Consider the following 18,016-nt stretch of genomic DNA (forward strand, 5'->3'; position numbering starts at 1 on the left):
GCTGGCTGAGAAGCCATGTCTAATCTGATTGGACCGAGGTTTCAACTTATCACCACAAGAGCTTGTTGATTTCGTATCAATCTTGCTTTTGGAGCAGTGATTTGCTAAGGCTTGGCTGACCTTTGGTCATGTCTAGTGTTTTGGACCGAAGCTTTCTTTGGAAGCTTGGCTGGCTGTGAAGCCATGTCTAATTCCTGGACCGGAGTCTTAGACTAGCATTGCACTGATTCCTGGAATTCTCATTAAGAATTTTGATACCTTCTTTTTCTATTTAATTTTCGAAAAACACAAAAAATTGCAAAATCATAAAACCCAAAAATATTTGATGTTTCTTGTTTGAGTGTAGAGTCTCATCTTAAGTTTGGTGTCAAATGCATGTTTTTGTTATATTTTTCGAATTCATGCATATAGTTCTTTGTTTTGATCTTTGAATTCTTTTGGCTTGAGTGTTTCTGTGTCTCATATGCATTTTCAGTTCATTAGTGTCAGTAGTATACAAACTGCTAAGTTTGGTGTCTTGCATGCATTGTTATTTGATTCTTGTTGCATTTTAATTATTAAAAATCCAAAAATATTTTTAATTTGTGTCTTTTCAAGTCAATGATACAAGGGATTGAAGATTCAGAACACACTGCAGAGGAATTATACAGAAAAAGCTGAGCATTCAAAAATGCCCAGTGAAGAAGGCAGACTGGCATTTAAACGCCAGCCAGGGTACCTGGTTGGGCGTTTAACGCCCAAAAAGGTAGCATTTTGGGCGTTAAACGCCAGAATGTATACCATTCTGGGCGTTTAACGCCAGGATGGTGCTAGGGGGAAGATTTTGTTTTCAAATCAATTTTTTCAAGTTTTTCAAAACCAAATCTTTTTCAAATCATATCTTTTCAATCAAATGTTTTCAAAATCAATTTCTTTCCTTTTTCAAAGATACTTCCTAACAATTAATGATTTGATTGAACATCTCAAATTTGTTACCTTTTCTGTTGAGAAAGGTTTTATGTTTGAATCATATCTTTTCTTGTTAGGCAAGTCATTAATTTTTTAAATCATATCTTTTCAAATTGTTTTCAAATCATATCTTTTAAAATTGTTTTCAAATCATATCTTCTCAATCACATCTTTTTAAAACCATAACTTTTCAATCAAATCTTTTTAAACACATCTTTTTCAAAATAGTTTCCAATCAAATCTTTTTAACTTCTAATCTCAAAATCTTTTTCAAAAAAACACTTGATTTCTTTTTCACTTTTAATTTTCGAAAATTATCAATCAAATTTTCAAAATGTTTTCAAAATCTTTTGATTGAATTTTCGAAAATTCTCTTCCCTCCTTCTCACATCCTTCTATTTATGGAGTACCACTCCTTCTAAATGCACGATTCGAACCTTATCCCATTAAAGTTCGAATTCTTCTTCTCCTTCTTCTTTCTATTTCTCTTTTCCTCTGACATTTCAAGGAATCTCTATACTGTGACATAGAGGATTCCACATTTTCTTTTTCTCTTCTCTTTCATATGAGCAGAGCAGAGACAAAGGCATTCTTGTTGAAGCTGATCCTGAACCCGAAAGGACCTTGAAGAGAAAGCTAAGAGAAGCCAAAGCACAACTCTCTTTAGAGACCTGACCGAATTCTTCAAGAAGAAGAACCCATGGCAGCCGAAAACAACAACAATGCCAACAATGCAAGGAAGGTGCTGGGTGACTTTACTGCACCTACTCCCGACTTCTATGGGAGAAGCATCTCTATCCCTGCCATTGGAGCAAACAACTTTGAGCTTAAGCCTCAATTAGTTTCTCTAATGCAACAGAATTGTAAGTTCCATGGACTTCCAATGGAAGATCCTCATCAGTTTTTAGCTGAATTCTTGCAAATCTGTGACACAGTCAAGACTAATGGGGTTAACCCTGAGGTCTATAGACTGATGCTATTCCCTTTTGCTGTAAGAGACAGAGCTAGAATATGGTTGGATTCTCAACCTAAAGAAAGCCTGGACTCTTGGGAAAAGCTAGTCAATGCCTTCTTGGCAAAGTTCTTTCCACCACAAAGATGGAGTAAGCTTAGAGTGGAAGTCCAAACCTTCAGACAGAAGGATGGAGAATCCCTCTATGAAGCTTGGAAAGATACAAACAATTAATCAGAAGATGTCCCTCAGACATGCTTTCTGAATGGAGCATCATAGGTATTTTCTATGATGGTCTCTCTGAACTATCCAAGATGTCTTTGGATAGCTCTGCTGGAGGATCTCTTCATCTGAAGAGACGCCTACAGAGCTCAGGAACTAATTGAAATGGTTGCAAATAACCAATTCATGTACACTTCTGAAAGAAATCCTGTGAACAATGGGACTAGTCAGAAGAAAGGAGTTCTTGAGATTGACACTCTGAATGCCATTCTGGCTCAGAACAAGATATTGACTCAACAAGTCAATTTGATTTCTCAAAGTCTGTCTGGAATACAAAATGCACCAAACAGTACTAAGGAGGCTTCATCTGAGGAAGAAGCTTATGATCCTGAGAACCCTTCCATGGAAGAGGTGAATTACCTAGGAGAACCCTATGGAAACACCTATAATTCTTCATGGAGAAATCACCCAAATCTCTCATGGAAGAATCAAGAGAGACCTCAACAAGGTTTCAATAACAATAATGGTGGAAGAAACAGGTTTAGCAATGGCAAGCCTTTTCCATCATCTTCTCAGCAACAGACAGAGAGTTCTAAGCAGAATACTTCTGACTTAGCAACAATGGTCTCTGATCTAATAAAGACCACTCAAAGTTTCATGAATGAAACAAGGTCCTCCATCAGAAATTTGGAAGGACAAGTGGGTCAGCTGAGCAAGAAAGTTACTGAACTCCCTCCTAGTACTCTCCCAAGTAATACAGAAGAAAATCCAAAGGAGAGTGCAAGGCCATCAACATGGCCGAATATGGAGAGGAAAGAGAGGAAGAAGACGCCACTGAGAAAGACCCCAGTGGGCGTGCACCACTCTCCTCTGAGTTCCTCAATGAGGAACCTTGGGAATCTGAGGCTCAAATTGAGACCATAGAGATTCCATTGGACTTACTTCTGCCATTCATGAGCTCTGATGAGTATTCTTCCTCTGAAGAGGATGAGTATGTCACTGAAGAGCAAGTTGCTAAATACCTTGGAGCAATCATGAAACTGAATGACAAGTTATTTGGAAATGAGACTTGGGAAGATGAACCTCCCTTGCTCACCAAAGAACTGGATGACTTGTCTAGGCAGAAACTGCCTCAAAAGAGGCAGGATCCTGGGAAGTTTTCTATACCTTGTACCATAGGCACCATGACCTTCAAGAAGGCCTTGTGTGACTTAGGGTCAAGTGTGAACCTCATGCCCCTCTCTGTAATGGAGAAATTAGGGATCTATGAGGTGCAAGCTGCAAGAATCTCATTAGAGATGGCAGACAATTCAAGAAAACAAGCTCATGGACTTGTAGAGAATGTTTTGGTGAAGATTGAAAACAATTACATCCCTACTGACTTCATAGTCCTAGAGACTGGGAAGTGCATGGATGAATCCATCATCCTTGGCAGACCCTTCCTAGCCACAGCAAAGGCTGTGATTGATGTTGATAGAGGAGAGTTGATCATTCAAGTGAATGAAGAATCCTTGGTGTTTAGGGCCCAAGGACATCTCTCTATCACCATGGAGAGGAAGCATGAAGAGCTCCTCTCAAAACAGAGCCAAACAGAGCCCCCACAGTCAAACTCTAAGTTTGGTGTTGGGAGGCTACAACTAAACTCTAAGTTTGGTGTTGAAACCCCACATTCAAACTCTAAGTTTGGTGTTGGGAGGTTTCAACACGGTTCTGAGCATTTCTGAGGCTCCATGAGAGCCCTTTGTCAAGCTAATGACATTAAAGAAGCGCTTGTTAGGAGGCAACCCAATGTTTTATAATTAATTATTTTTTTGTTATTTTATCTTTTTTGTAGGTTGATGATCATAAGAAGTCACAAAAACAATGAAAAAAGCAAAAACAGAATGAAAAACAGGAAGAAAAACAGCACACCCTGGAGGAGAAGAAACTGGCGTTCAAACGCCAGTAATGCTAGCTGTTGGGCGTTTAACGCCCAGTCTGGCACCATTCTGGGCGTTTAACGCCAGAAATGGGCACCAGACTGGCGTTAAACGCCAGTAAAGGGCAAGAACCTGGCGTTAAACGCCAGGAATAGGCACTAGCCCGGCGTTTAACGCCAGAAATGGCTCAAAACGTGATTTTGAGCAACATTTGGTGCAGGGATGACTTTTCCTTGACACTACAGGATCTGTGGACCCCACAGGACCCTACCATCACTCTCTCTCTTCTTCCCCCATTCACCAATCACCTCAACACCTCTTCCCCAAAAACCCTTCACCTATCAAATCCCATCTTTCTCTTCACCACTCACATCCATCCTTCATAAAACCCCACCAACCTCACCCTTCAAATTCAAACCACTTTGCCTCCCAAACCCACCCATAATGGCCAAACCTTTACCCCCCTCTCTCCTATAAATACCCTTCTTCAACTCTTCATTTTCACACAACCTAAACACCCTTTCTTCCCCCTTCTTGGCCGAATACACCACCATCTCCCTCCTCTTCATTTCTTCTTCTTCTACTCTCTTCTTTCTTCTTTTGCTCGAGGACGAGCAAACATTTTAAGTTTGGTGTGGTAAAAGCGTTGCTTTTTTCGTTTTTTCCATAACCATTTATGGCATCCAGGCCGGAGAAACCTCTAAAAAGAGGAAAGGGAAGGCAAAAGCTTCCACCTCCGAGTCATGGGAGATGGATAGATTCCTCTCAAGGGTGCATCAAGACCACTTCTATGAAGTTGTGGCCTTGAAGAAGGTGATCTCCGAGGTCCCCTTTTCACTCAAAAAGGGTGAATATCCGGAGATCCGCCATGAGATCCGAAGAAGAGGTTGGGAAGTTCTTACCAACCCCATTCAACAAATCGGAATCTTGATGGTTCAAGAGTTCTATGCCAATGCATGGATCACAAGAACCATGACCAAAGTGTGAACCCGAATCCAAAGAATTATCTCACTATGGTTCGGGGAAATACTTGGATTTTAGTCCGGAGAGTGTGAGGGTGGCATTCAACTTGCCTATGATGCAAGGAGATGAGCATCCTTACACTAGAAGGGTCAACTTTGATCAAAGGTTGGACCAAGTCCTCACAGTCATATGTGAAGAGGGCGCACAATGGAAGCAAGATTCAAGAGGAAAGCCGGTCCAATTGAGAAGGCATGACCTCAAGCCCGTGGCTAGAGGATGGTTAGAGTTCATACAACGCTCAATCATTCCCACTAGCAACCGGTCCGAAGTTACCATAGACCGGGCCATCATGATCCATAGTATCATGATTGGAGAAGAAATAGAGGTTCATGAGGTTATAGCCCAAGAACTCTATAAGGTGGCGGACAAGACCTCCACCTTGGCAAGGTTAGCCTTTCCTTATCTCATTTGTCACCTCTGTTATTCAGTTGGAGTTGACATAGAGGGAGACATTCCCATTGATGAGGACAAGCCCATCACCAAGAAAGGATGGAGTACACAAGAGATCTCACTCATCATGAGATCCCTGAGATTCCTCAAGGGATGAATTTTCCTCCACAAAACTATTGGGAGCAACTAAACACCTCCCTAGGAGAACTAAGTTCCAACATGGGACAACTGAGGGTGGAGCATCAAGAACACTCCATCATCCTTCATGAAATTAGAGAAGATCAAAGAATCATGAGGGAGGAGCAACAAAGACAAGGAAGAGACATTGAGGAGCTCAAGCACTCCATAGGATCTTCAAGAGCAAGAAAGAGCCGCCATCACTAAGGTGGACCCGTTCTTTGATTTCCTTGTTATTGTTCTTCTGTTTTTCGAATTTTAATGCTTATGTTTATCCATGTTTGTGTCTTGTGATCATTAGTGTCTTAGTGTCTATGCCTTAAAGTTATGAATGTCCTATGAATCCATCACCTTTTTTGAATAAAAATGTGCTTAATTGAAAAGGAAAGAATTGCATGAATTCTGAATTTTATAATAGTTTAATTATTTTGATGTGGTGGCAATATTTTTGTTCTCTGAATGTATGCTTAAACAGTGCATATGTCTTTTGAATTTGTGGTTCATGAATGTTGGCTCTTGAAAGAATGATGAAAAGGAGACATGTTACTGAGGATCTGAAAAATCAATAAAATGATTCTTGAAGCAAGAAAAAGCATTTCAAAAAAAAAAAAAACGAAAAAAAAAAGAGAAAGGAATAAGAGTTGTGATCCAAGGCAATAAGAGTGTGCTTAAGAACCCTGGACACCTCTAATTGGGGACGTTAGCAAAGCTGAGTCACAATCTGAAAAGGTTCACCCAATTATGTGTCTGTGGCATGTATGTATCCGGTGGTAATACTGGAAGACAGAGTGCTTTGGGCCACAGCCAAGACTCAATAAATAGCTATGTTCAAGAATCATCATACTTTACTAAGAGAATCATTAACACTATCTGGATTCTAAGTTCCTAAAGAAGCCAACCATTCTGGATTTCAAAGGATAGAGTGAGATGCCAAAACTGTTCGGAGGCAAAAAGTTAAAAGCCCCGCTCATCTGATTAATACTGATCTTCACAGATGTTTTTGGAATTCATTGCATATTCTCTTCTTTTTTATCTTATTTGATTTTCAGTTGCTTGGGACAAGCACAATTTAAGTTTGGTGTTGTGATGAGCGGATAATTTGTATACTTTTGGCATTGTTTTTAGCATGTTTTTGATATGATATAGTTAGTTTTTAGTATATTTTTATTAGTTTTTAATTAAAATTCACTTTTCTGGACTTTACTATGAGTTTGTGTGTTTTTCTGTGATTTCAGGTATTTTCTGGCTGAAATTGAGGGACCTGAGCAAAAATCTGATCCAGAGACCAAAAAGGACTGCAGATGCTGTTGGATTCTGACCTCCCTGCATTCGAAGCGGATTTTCTGGAGCTACAGAAGCCCAATTGGCGCGCTCTCAACGGCGTTGGAAAGTAGACATCCTGGGCTTTCCAGCAATATATAATAGTCTATACTTTGCCCAAGATTTGATGGCCCAAACCGGCGTTCAAAGTCACCTCAAGAAATTCCAGCGTTAAACGCCGGAACTGGCACCTAATTGGGAGTTAAACGCCCAAACTGGCACTAAAGCTGGCGTTTAACTCCAAGGGGAGTCTCTACACGAAATTGCTTCATTGCTCAGCCCAAGCACACACCAAGTGGGCCCGGAAGAGGATTTTTATGTCATTTACTCATTTCTGTACACCCTAGGCTACTAGTTTTCTATAAGTAGGACCTTTGACTATTGTAAAAAAATCTTTTTGATCACTTTTAGATCTCTAGATCATCTTTGGACATTTTAGTTCTTAGATCATTGGGAGGCTGGCCATTCGGCCATGCCTAGACCTTATGCTTATGTATTTTCAACGGTGGAGTTTCTACACACCATAGATTAAGGTGTGGAGCTCTGCTGTACCTCGAGTATTAATGCAATTACTATTGTTCTTCCATTCAATTCCACTTGTTCTTTTACCAAGATATCACTTGTTCTTCAACATGATGAAGGTGATGATTGACGCCCATCACCATTCTCACTCATGAACAAGGTGACTGACAACCATTCTTGTTCTACACGCATTTGAGGCTTAGTGAATATCTCTTGGATTTCTGATTGCACGATGCATGGTTGATCGCCTGACAACCGAGTGCTCGCCTGACAAACGAGCCAGCCATTCCGTGAGATCAGAGTCTTCGTGGTATAGGCAAGAACTGATGGCAGAATTCAAGAGAATCCAGAAGGTCTAACCTTGTCTGTGGTATTCTGAGTAGGATTCAATGATTGAATGACTGTGACGTGCTTCAAACCTGTAACCTACTGGGCGTTAGTGACAGACGCAAAAGAGTTATTCTATTCCGGTAGGGGAGGGAACCAAACCGGTGATTGGCAGCACTGTGACAGAGTGTGTGCATTAGCTTTCACTGCGCGGATGGGAGGTAGCTGCTGACAACAGTGAAACCCTACACGAGCTTGCCATGGAAAGGAGTAAGAAGGGTTGGATGAAGACAGTAGGAAAGCAGAGAGACGGAAGGGAAGGCATCTTCATGCGCTTATCTGAAGTTCCTACCAATGAATTACATAAGTATCACTATCTTTATCTTTTATGTTATTTTCGTTCATCACCATATATATCTGAGTTTGCCTGACTAAGATTTACAAGATGACCATAGCTTGCTTCAATACTAACAATCTCCATGGGATCGACCCTTACTCACGTAAGGTTTATTACTTGGACGACCCAGTGCACTTGCTGGTTAGTTGTGCGAAGTTGTGTAATGCCATGGTATTGAGCGCACCAAGTTTTTGGAGCCATTACCAGGGATTATGAGAGTTGTGAAAAAGTATAGTTCACAATTTCGCGCACCAATAGCTCTGCTGGAGGATCTCTTCATTTGAAGAAGACGCCTACAGAAGCTCAAGAGCTAATTGAAATGGTTGCAAATAACCAATTCATGTACACTTCTGAAAGGAATCCTGTGAACAATGGGACAAGTTAGAAGAAAGGAGTTCTTGAGATTGATACTCTGAATGCCATATTGGCTCAGAACAAAATATTGACTCAGCAAGTCAATTTGATTTCTCAAAGTCTGTCTGGAATGCAAAAAGCACCAAGCAGTACTAAGGATGCTTCATCTGAAGAAGAAGCCTATGATCCTGAGAACCCTTCAATGGAAGAGGTGAATTACCTAGGAGAACCCTATGGAAACACCTATAATTCTTCATGGAGAAATTACCCAAATTTCTCATGGAAGAATCAAGAGAAACCTCAACAAGGTTTCAACAACAATAATGGTGGAAGAAACAGGTTTAGCAATGGCAAGCCTTTTCCATCATCTTCTCAGCAACAGACAGAGAATTCTAAGCAGAACCCCTCTGACTTAGCAACTATGGTCTCTGATCTAATCAAAACCACTCAAAGTTTCATAACTGAAACAAGGTCCTCCATTAGGAATTTGGAGGCACAAGTGGGACAGCTGAGCAAGAAAGTTACTGAACTCCCTCCTAGTACTCTCCCAAGCAATACAGAAGAAAATCCAAAAGGAGAGTGCAAGGCCATCAACATGGCCGAATTTGGAGAGGAGGAAGAGGAAGTGGACGCCACTGAGGAAGACCTCAATGGGCGTGCACTAGCCTCCAATGAGTTCCCCAATGAGGAACCATGGGAATCTGAGGCTCAAACTGAGACCATAGAGATTCCACTGGACTTACTTCTGCCATTCATGAGCTCTGATGAGTATTCTTCCTCTGAAGAGGATGAGTATGTCACTGAAGAGCAAGTTGCTAAATACCTTGGAGCAATCATGAAGCTAAATGACAAGTTATTTGGAAATGAGACTTGGGAGAATGAACCTCCTTTGCTCACCAAAGAACTGGATGACTTGTCTAGGCAGAAATTACCTCAAAAGAGACAAGATCCTGGGAAGTTTTCAATACCTTGTACCATAGGCACCATGACCTTCAAGAAGGCTCTGTGTGACTTGGGGTCAAGTGTAAACCTCATGCCTCTCTCTGTAATGGAGAAGCTAGGGATCTTTGAGGTGCAAGCTGCAAGAATCTCATTAGAGATGGCAGACAACTCAAGAAAACAAGCTCATGGACTTGTAGAGGATGTTTTGGTGAAGATTGAAGACCATTACATCCCTGCTGATTTCGTAGTCCTAGAGACTGGGAAGTGCATGGATGAAACCATCATCCTTGGCAGACCCTTCCTGGCCACAGCAAAGGCTGTGATTGATGTTGATAGAGGAGAGTTGATCATTCAAGTGAATAAAGAATCCTTGGTGTTTAAGGCTCAAGGATATCCCTCTGTCATCATGGAGAGGAAGCATGAAGAGCTTCTCTCAAATCAGAGTCAAATAGAGCCCCCACAGTCAAACTCTAAGTTTGGTGTTGGGAGGCCACAACCAAACTCTAAGTTTGGTGTTGAACCCTCACATTCAAACTCTAAGTTTGGTGTTGGGAGGTTCCAACATTGCTCTGAGCATCTGTGAGGCTCCATGAGAGCCCTCTGTCAAGCTACTGACATTAAAGAAGCGCTTGTTGGGAGGCAACCCAATGATTATATTTTAACTATTTTTCTTTGTTATTTTATGTTTTTTTGTAGGTTGATGATCATAAGAAGTCACAAAATCAATTGAAAAAGCAAAAACAGAATGAAAAACAGGAAGAAAAACAGCACACCCTGGAGGAAGAACTTACTGGCGTTTAAACGCCAGTAAGAGTAGCAGTTGGGCGTTTAACGCCCAGTCTGGCACCATTCTGGGCGTTTAACGCCAGAAAGGGGCACCAGACTGGCGTTAAACGCCAGAAAAGGGCAAGAACCTGGCGTTAAATGCCAGGAATGGGCACCAGCCCGGCGTTTAACGCCAGAAATGGCTCAAAACGTGATTTTGAATGCCATTTGGTGCAGGGATGACTTTTCCTTGACACCACAGGATCTGTGGACCCCACAGGACCCCCACCACCACCCTCTCTCTTCTTCACCCATTCACCAATCACCTCAATACCTCTTCCCCAAAAAAACCCCTCACCTATCAAATCCCATCTTTCTCTTCACCACTCACATCCATCCTTCATAAAACCCCACCAACCTCACCCTTCAAATTCAAACCACTTTTCCTCCCAAACCCACCCATAATGGCCGAACCCCATCTCCCCCCTCTCCTATATAAACCCTTCTTCACCCCTTCATTTTCACACAACCTAAAACACCACTTCTCCCCCTCTTTGGCCGAATACATAAGCCACTCCCTTCTTCCTCATTTCTTCTTCTTCTACTCTCTTCTTTCTTCTTTTGCTCGAGGACGAGCAAATCTTTTAAGTTTGGTGTGGTAAAAGCATTGCTTTTTGTTTTTCCATAACCATTTATGGCATCCAAGGCCGGAGAAACCTCTAGAAAGAGGAAAGGGAAGGCAAAAGCTTCCACCTCCGAGTCATGGGAGATGGATAGATTCATCTCAAGGGTGCATCAAGACCACTTCTATGAAGTTGTGGCCTTGAAGAAGGTGATCCCCGAGGTCCCCTTTTCACTCAAAAAGGGTGAATATCCGGAGATCCGGCATGAGATCCGAAGAAGAGGTTGGGAAGTGCTTACCAACCCCATTCAACAAGTCGGAATCTTGATGGTTCAAGAGTTCTATGCCAATGCATGGATCACCAAGAACCATGATCAAAGTGTGAACCCGGATCCAAAGAATTATCTTACTATGGTTCGGGGGAAATACTTGGATTTTAGTCCGGAAAGTGTAAGGTTGGCATTCAATTTGCCCATGATGCAAGAAGATGAACATCCTTACACTAGAAGGGTCAACTTTGATCAAAGGTTGGAACAAGTCCTCACAGTCATATGTGAAGAGGGCGCACAATGGAAGAGAGATTCAAGAGGGAAGCCGGTTCAATTGAGAAGGCATGACCTCAAGCCCGTGGCTAGAGGATGGTTGGAGTTCATCCAACGCTAAATCATTCCCACTAGCAACCGGTCCGAAGTTACTCTAGACCGGGCCATCATGATTCATAGCATCATGATTGAAGAAGAAGTGGAAGTTCATGAGGTTATAGCCCAAGAACTCTATAAGGTGGCGGACAAGTCCTCTACCTTAGCAAGGTTAGCCTTTCCTCATCTCATTTGTCACCTCTGTTATTCAGTTAGAGTTGACATAGAGGGAGACATCCCCATTGATGAGGATAAGCCCATCACTAAGAAAAGGATGGAGCACACAAGAGACCCCACTCATCATGAGATCCCTGAGATGCCCCAAGGGATGCACTTTCCTCCACAAAACTATTGGGAGCAACTGAACACCTCCCTAGGGAAACTAAGTTCCAACATGGGACAACTAAGGGTGGAGCACCAAGAACATTCCATCCTCCTCCATGAAATTAGAGAAGATCAAAGAATCATGAGAGAGGAGCAACAAAGACAAGGAAGAGACATTGAGGAGCTCAAGCACTCCATAAGACCTTCAAGAGGAAGAACAAGCCGCCATCACTAAGGTGGACCCGTTCTTTAATCTCCTTGTTCTTTATTTTTCTTGTTTTTTTCGAAATTTTCATGCTTATGTTATTTATGTTTGTGTCTTATGATCATTAGTGTCTTAGTGTCTATGCCTTAAAGTTATGAATGTCCTATGAATCCATCACCTTTCTTAAAAATTGTTCTTAATTGAAAAAGAAAAAGAATTGCATGAATTCTGAATTTTATAGCAGTTTAATTATTTTGATGTGGTGGCATTACTTTTGTCTTCTGAATGTATGCTTAAACAGTGCATATGTCTTTTGAATTTGTGGTTCATGAATGTTGGCTCTTGAAAGAATGATGAAAAAGGAGACATGTTACTGAGGATCTGAAAAATCAAAAAAATGATTCTTGAAGCAAGAAAAAGCAGTGAATACAAAAAAAAAGAGAAAAAGAAAGAGAAAGAAAGAAATAAAGTTGTGATCCAAGGCAATAAGAGTGTTCTTAAGAACCCTGGACACCTCTAATTGGGGACTCTAGCAAAGCTGAGTCACAATCTGAAAAGGTTCACCCAATTATGTGTCTGTGGCATGTATGTATCCGGTGGTAATACTGGAAGACAGAGTGCTTTGGGCCACGGCCAAGACTCAAAAAGTAGCTGTGTTCAAGAATCATCATACTTAACTAGGAGAATCAATAACACTATCTGGATTCTGAGTTCCTAAAGAAGCCAATCATTCTGAATTTCAAAGGATAGAGTGAGATGCCAAAACTGTTCAGAGGCAAAAAGCTAAAAGCCCCGCTCATCTAATTAATACTGATCTTCATATTTGTTTTTGGAGTTCATTGCATATTCTCTTCTTTTTATCCTATTTAATCTTCAGATGCTTGGGGACAAGCAACAATTTAAGTTTGGTGTTGTGATGAGCGGATAATTTGTACCCTTTTTGGCATTGTTTTTAGTATGTTTTTAGTATCTTTTAGTTAGTTTTTATTATATTTTTATTAGTTTTTAGTTAAAATTCACTTTTCTGGACTTTACTATGAGTTTGTGTGTTTTTCTGTGATTTCAGGTATTTTCTGGCTGAAATTGAGGGATCTGAGCAAAAATCTGATCCAGAGACTCAAAAGGACTGCAGATGCTGTTGGATTCTGACCTCCCTGCACTCGAAGTGGATTTTCTGGAGCTACAGAAGCCCAATTGGCGCGCTCTCAACGGCTTTGGAAAGTAGACATTCTGGGCTTTCCAGCAATATATGATAGTCCATACTTTGCCCAAGATTTGATGGCCCAAACCGGCGTTCAAAGTCACCTATAGAAATTTCAGCGTTAAACGCCGGAACTGGCACCTAAATGGGAGTTAAACGCCCAAACTGGCACCAAAGCTGGCGTTTAACTCCAAGAGGAGTCTCTACACGAAAATGCTTCATTTGCTCAGCCCAAGCACACACCAAGTGGGCCCGGAAGTGGATTTTTATGTCATTTACTCATCTCTGTACACCCTAGGCTACTAGTTTTCTATAAGTAGGACCTTTTGCTATTGTATTTTTATCTTTTGATCATGCGTTGATGATTAAACCCTCTTTGGGGGAGGCTGGCCATTCGGCCATGCCTAGACCTTGTTCTTATGTATTTTCAACGGTGGAGTTTCTACACACCATAGATTAAGGTGTGGAGCTCTGCTGTACCTCGAGTATTAATACAATTACTATTGTTCTTCTATTCAATTCCCCTTGTTCTTTGTCCAAGATATCACTTGTTCTTCAACTTGATGAATGTGATGATCCGTGACACTCATCATCATTCTCACTTATGAACAAGGTGACTGACAACCACTTTTGTTCTACAAGCAACCAAGGCTCTAGTGAATATCTCTTGGATTCCTGATACACGATGCATGGTTGATCGCCTGACAACCGAGTGCTCGCCTGACAAACGAGGCAGCCATTCCGTGAGATCAGAGTCTTCGTGGTATAGGCAAGAACTGATGGCGGCATTCAAGAGAATCCGGAAGGTCTAACCTTGTCTGTGGTATTCTGAGTAGGATTCAATGATTGAATGACTGTGACGTGCTTCAAACTCCTAGCAGGCGGGGCGTTAGTGACAGACGCAAAAGAATCAATGGATTCTATTCTGGCCTGACCGAGAACCGACAGCTGATTAGCCATATGCTGTGACAGAGCATAGGAACATTTTCACTGAGAGGATGGGAGGTAGCCACTGACAACGGTGAAACCCTACATAAGCTTGCCATGGAAAGGAGTAAGAAGGATTGGATGAAGACAGTAGGAAAGCAGAGAGACGGAAGGGAAGGCATCTTCATACGCTTATCTGAAGTTCCTACCAATGAATTACATAAGTACCTCTATCTTTATCTTTATGCTTTATTCGTACATCACTATACCCATTTGAGTCTGCCTGACTGAGATTTACAAGGTGACCATAGCTTGCTTCATACCAACAATCTCCGTGGGATCGACCCTTACTCGCGTAAGGTATTACTTGGACGACCCAGTGCACTTACTGGTTAGTTGTGCGAAGTTGTAGTGATCACAATTTCGCGCACCAGCAACTATGGCAAATCTTATATCGTTTCGAAGCCCCGGATGTTAGCTTTCTAACCCAACTGAAACCGCATCATTTGGACCTCTGTAGCTCAAGTTATGGTCATTTAAGTGCGAAGAGGTCGGCTTGATAGCTTTCCGGTTCTTTCATTTCTTCATGAGTTCTCCAACTTTTCATGCTTTCTTTCTTCATTCCCTTGATCCAATCTTTGCCTCCTAAACCTTAAATCACTTAACAACATATCAAGGCATCTAATGGAATCAAGGTGAATTAAATTTATTTATTTTAAGACCTAAAAAGCATGTTTTCACTCTTAAGCACAATTAAAGGAGAATATACAAAACCATGCTATTTCATTGAATAAATGTGGGTAAAAGGTATTAAAATCCCCTAAAATCAATACAAGATAAACCCTAAATATGGGGTTTATCAACCTCCCCACACTTAAACCAAGCATGTCCTCATGCTTAAACCAAGAATGAAGTAAGGGTATGGCATTTATTCAATGGAAATTAAGTAAATGCAATCTACTTATATGCAACTATCTAAATGAATGCAATTGCTTGGTCAAAATAAATCAATTCCCAAGAAGCATATATGCACAAGGGCTAAAGACTAGCAAGTCTAATCCAAAATTGAATTGAGTTATTATATATTTTTACAAACTTGCATGAAAATTATGATCATAGGTAGAAACATGTAATTGAGCATCAAACCCTCACCGGATGTGTTTGAACTCTATTCGCTCAAGTGTTTAGGGTCGATTCTCTCAATTCTCTCCTAATCATGCTTTCTAAGATTTGTTTTTTTTCTTCTAACAATCAACAAATATTTCATGCATGCATACATATATCATGAGGTCTTTTCATAGGTTGTAATGGGGCTAGGGTCAAGGTAGGATGCATATTTGGTTAAGTGAGCTTGGAATTTGAATCTTTGATAAGCTTAAACTTCCCACCTAACCAATAACATCCTATACAATTAAGTTCTAACCTACCTACCCATTCTACTCACTTTTTCACATACTCATGCATCCCTTTTCTTGATTCGTAACACTTATGCATTGATTCCCTTTTATTGAGCTTCACTTTGGGGCGTTTTGTCCCCTTTTTATTTCTTTCTCTTTTTTTCTTTCTTTTTCTATTTTTTTTTCTTTTCCATATTATTTTTCTTTTCTTTTTCTTTTGTTTTTTTTTCAATTTTTTTTTATATACAAGAACCTTAATGCATAAGGTTTTACATTTGATCAATACATGAGTATGTACCCAATTCCCAATATTTTCAATAACAATACAAAACTATCCTTTTATTCACCCAATATCCCAAGATTCCCACACTTGAATGATACTCACACACACCAGCCTAAGCTAATCAAAGATCCAAATTAAAGACTTTTATTGTTTTCCGCTTTAAGGCTTGTAATGTGCTAAATTAAGAACAAAGTGGGTTAAGCGTAGGCTCAAATTGGCTAACAAAGGAATATAAAAGGTTGGCTATTTGGATAAGTAAGCTAATGAAATGATGATGGCCTCAATCATATAAATGCATGTATACACAAAATAATGGACATAAAGAATCAAACAAATCAAAGATTACAATCATAGAAAGAGAATTATGCACACAAGAAGGAAAATAAGTGGTTATAAGATGTAACCACACTATTAGGCTCAAGTCTCACTTGCTTGTGTTCTTAGCTCAAAAACATGATCCACAATATATATAATTCAAGCAAGTTCTATGAAAAAGTTTTCACTCAATCAATTGAAGTTCCCTATAGATAGAAATCTTGAATATTTTCATTATTTTGACTAAGCTTATTGTGTATATATATGCAAAAAATAAGAAAATGCAAGTAAAAATCCTAAAATCCTAGAATGAAATGCAAAAGTATTAGGATTAGAAATTTGTCACCCAAAATCGCCGACCGGTCGGACGACCTCCCCACACTTAAAAGTTTGCACCGTCCTCGGTGCACTCAAAGATGAGCAAGGGGGTACGGCGACTCTCCGGATTGCTACGTGTTCTTAGTCTTGCTTCCGTTATTGCTTGTGGTGCAGTCATCATGAAAGACAAAAATATAACACCATAAGATGAGACAATACAAAAGCAAGGAAGCATACATTGTTGGAATGAGGTAAATCACTAGAATGAGGTGAGTGAATTAATGTGACATTAATGACAAATATGTGTGTGAATTCTAAATTGTGCGGTTTAGAACGCACATTAGCATAAAAGTTATGTCACAAAAGAAGCATGCACTTCACTTATCCTAGTGTGCTTGAGATGCTTTAAGTAAGCTTGTAAGGTAAGACAAGCATTAGAGAAGCATGAAAGCATTCAAGTCAAACATATGGATGGATATAATCATGAAATACAATGCATTAAGGTAAATGCTCAACATCATCCATCAAGAGATTGCCTAATCAAAGAATACGGTTCAAATCACATGGTGGCCAAGTCATGCAATTTAAAAGAATTACAAGCTTGAAGGCAATTCTCATCACTTGGTATTTTTCAAAAGGTAAGCATGAAAAACTCAAAACCAAGTAGCAAAATACAACCTCAATCATAGAATCCAACAAAGATTGTAAACATAATGATGTTAAGAAAACATCCCTTTTTAATACTTAGCAGCAATTAATGGTAAACAAGAATATCAATCCAACACTTATGATGAAAAGAGAGAAAATAAAATGAAAACTAAACTAAAACTAACTAATCAACTAACGAACTAACTAATTAGCTAACTAACTAACTAATAACTAACTAAAATAAATGGTTATCAATGGTGTTTGGAAGTGTTGGATGAGGTGTAGAAGAAAGGAATAAGAAAGGAGAAGGAAAGAAATGGCAAGAGGAGAAGAAAAGAAGTGGCTAGAATAAAGGGCATCCACGCGTACGCGCGCATGGCGCGCGCGCATCGATGGCTTATTTCGAGAGTGGTGCGTGCGCGTCATGTGCGCATCTGCGCAAGTGGGGTTGTGCCAAAGGCACAACGTTGGCGCGGCGTAGGCATAACTCTCTGGAAAATGTATAGAATGTGGAACTTCTCAATCCACGCATACGCACGCATGGCGCGCGTGCGTGGATGGTCGAAAATGCTTGATGCACACGTACGCGTACAGTGCGCGTACGCGTGGATGGTGCTCTGTTTTTCAAAAATTTTTTTGCTATGTTTTTGCACCAGTCCAAGCATTCTAAACCTCCAAGCATCTACCAAAACACCCTAAAACCTTATTTAACATGATAAAATACTAATTAAACTCAACCAACTAATCTAAACATGAAATTAAACTAGTTCTACCAATATGTACAAAAGAGAAAATGAAAGGATTTTACCATGGTAGGGTGTCTGATGAGCGGATAATTTGTACGCTTTTTGGCATTGTTTTTAGTATGTTTTTGATATGA

The sequence above is a fragment of the Arachis stenosperma genome, chromosome 1 (genome assembly GCF_014773155.1).
Source record: "Arachis stenosperma cultivar V10309 chromosome 1, arast.V10309.gnm1.PFL2, whole genome shotgun sequence".
Taxonomy (NCBI): domain Eukaryota; kingdom Viridiplantae; phylum Streptophyta; class Magnoliopsida; order Fabales; family Fabaceae; genus Arachis; species Arachis stenosperma.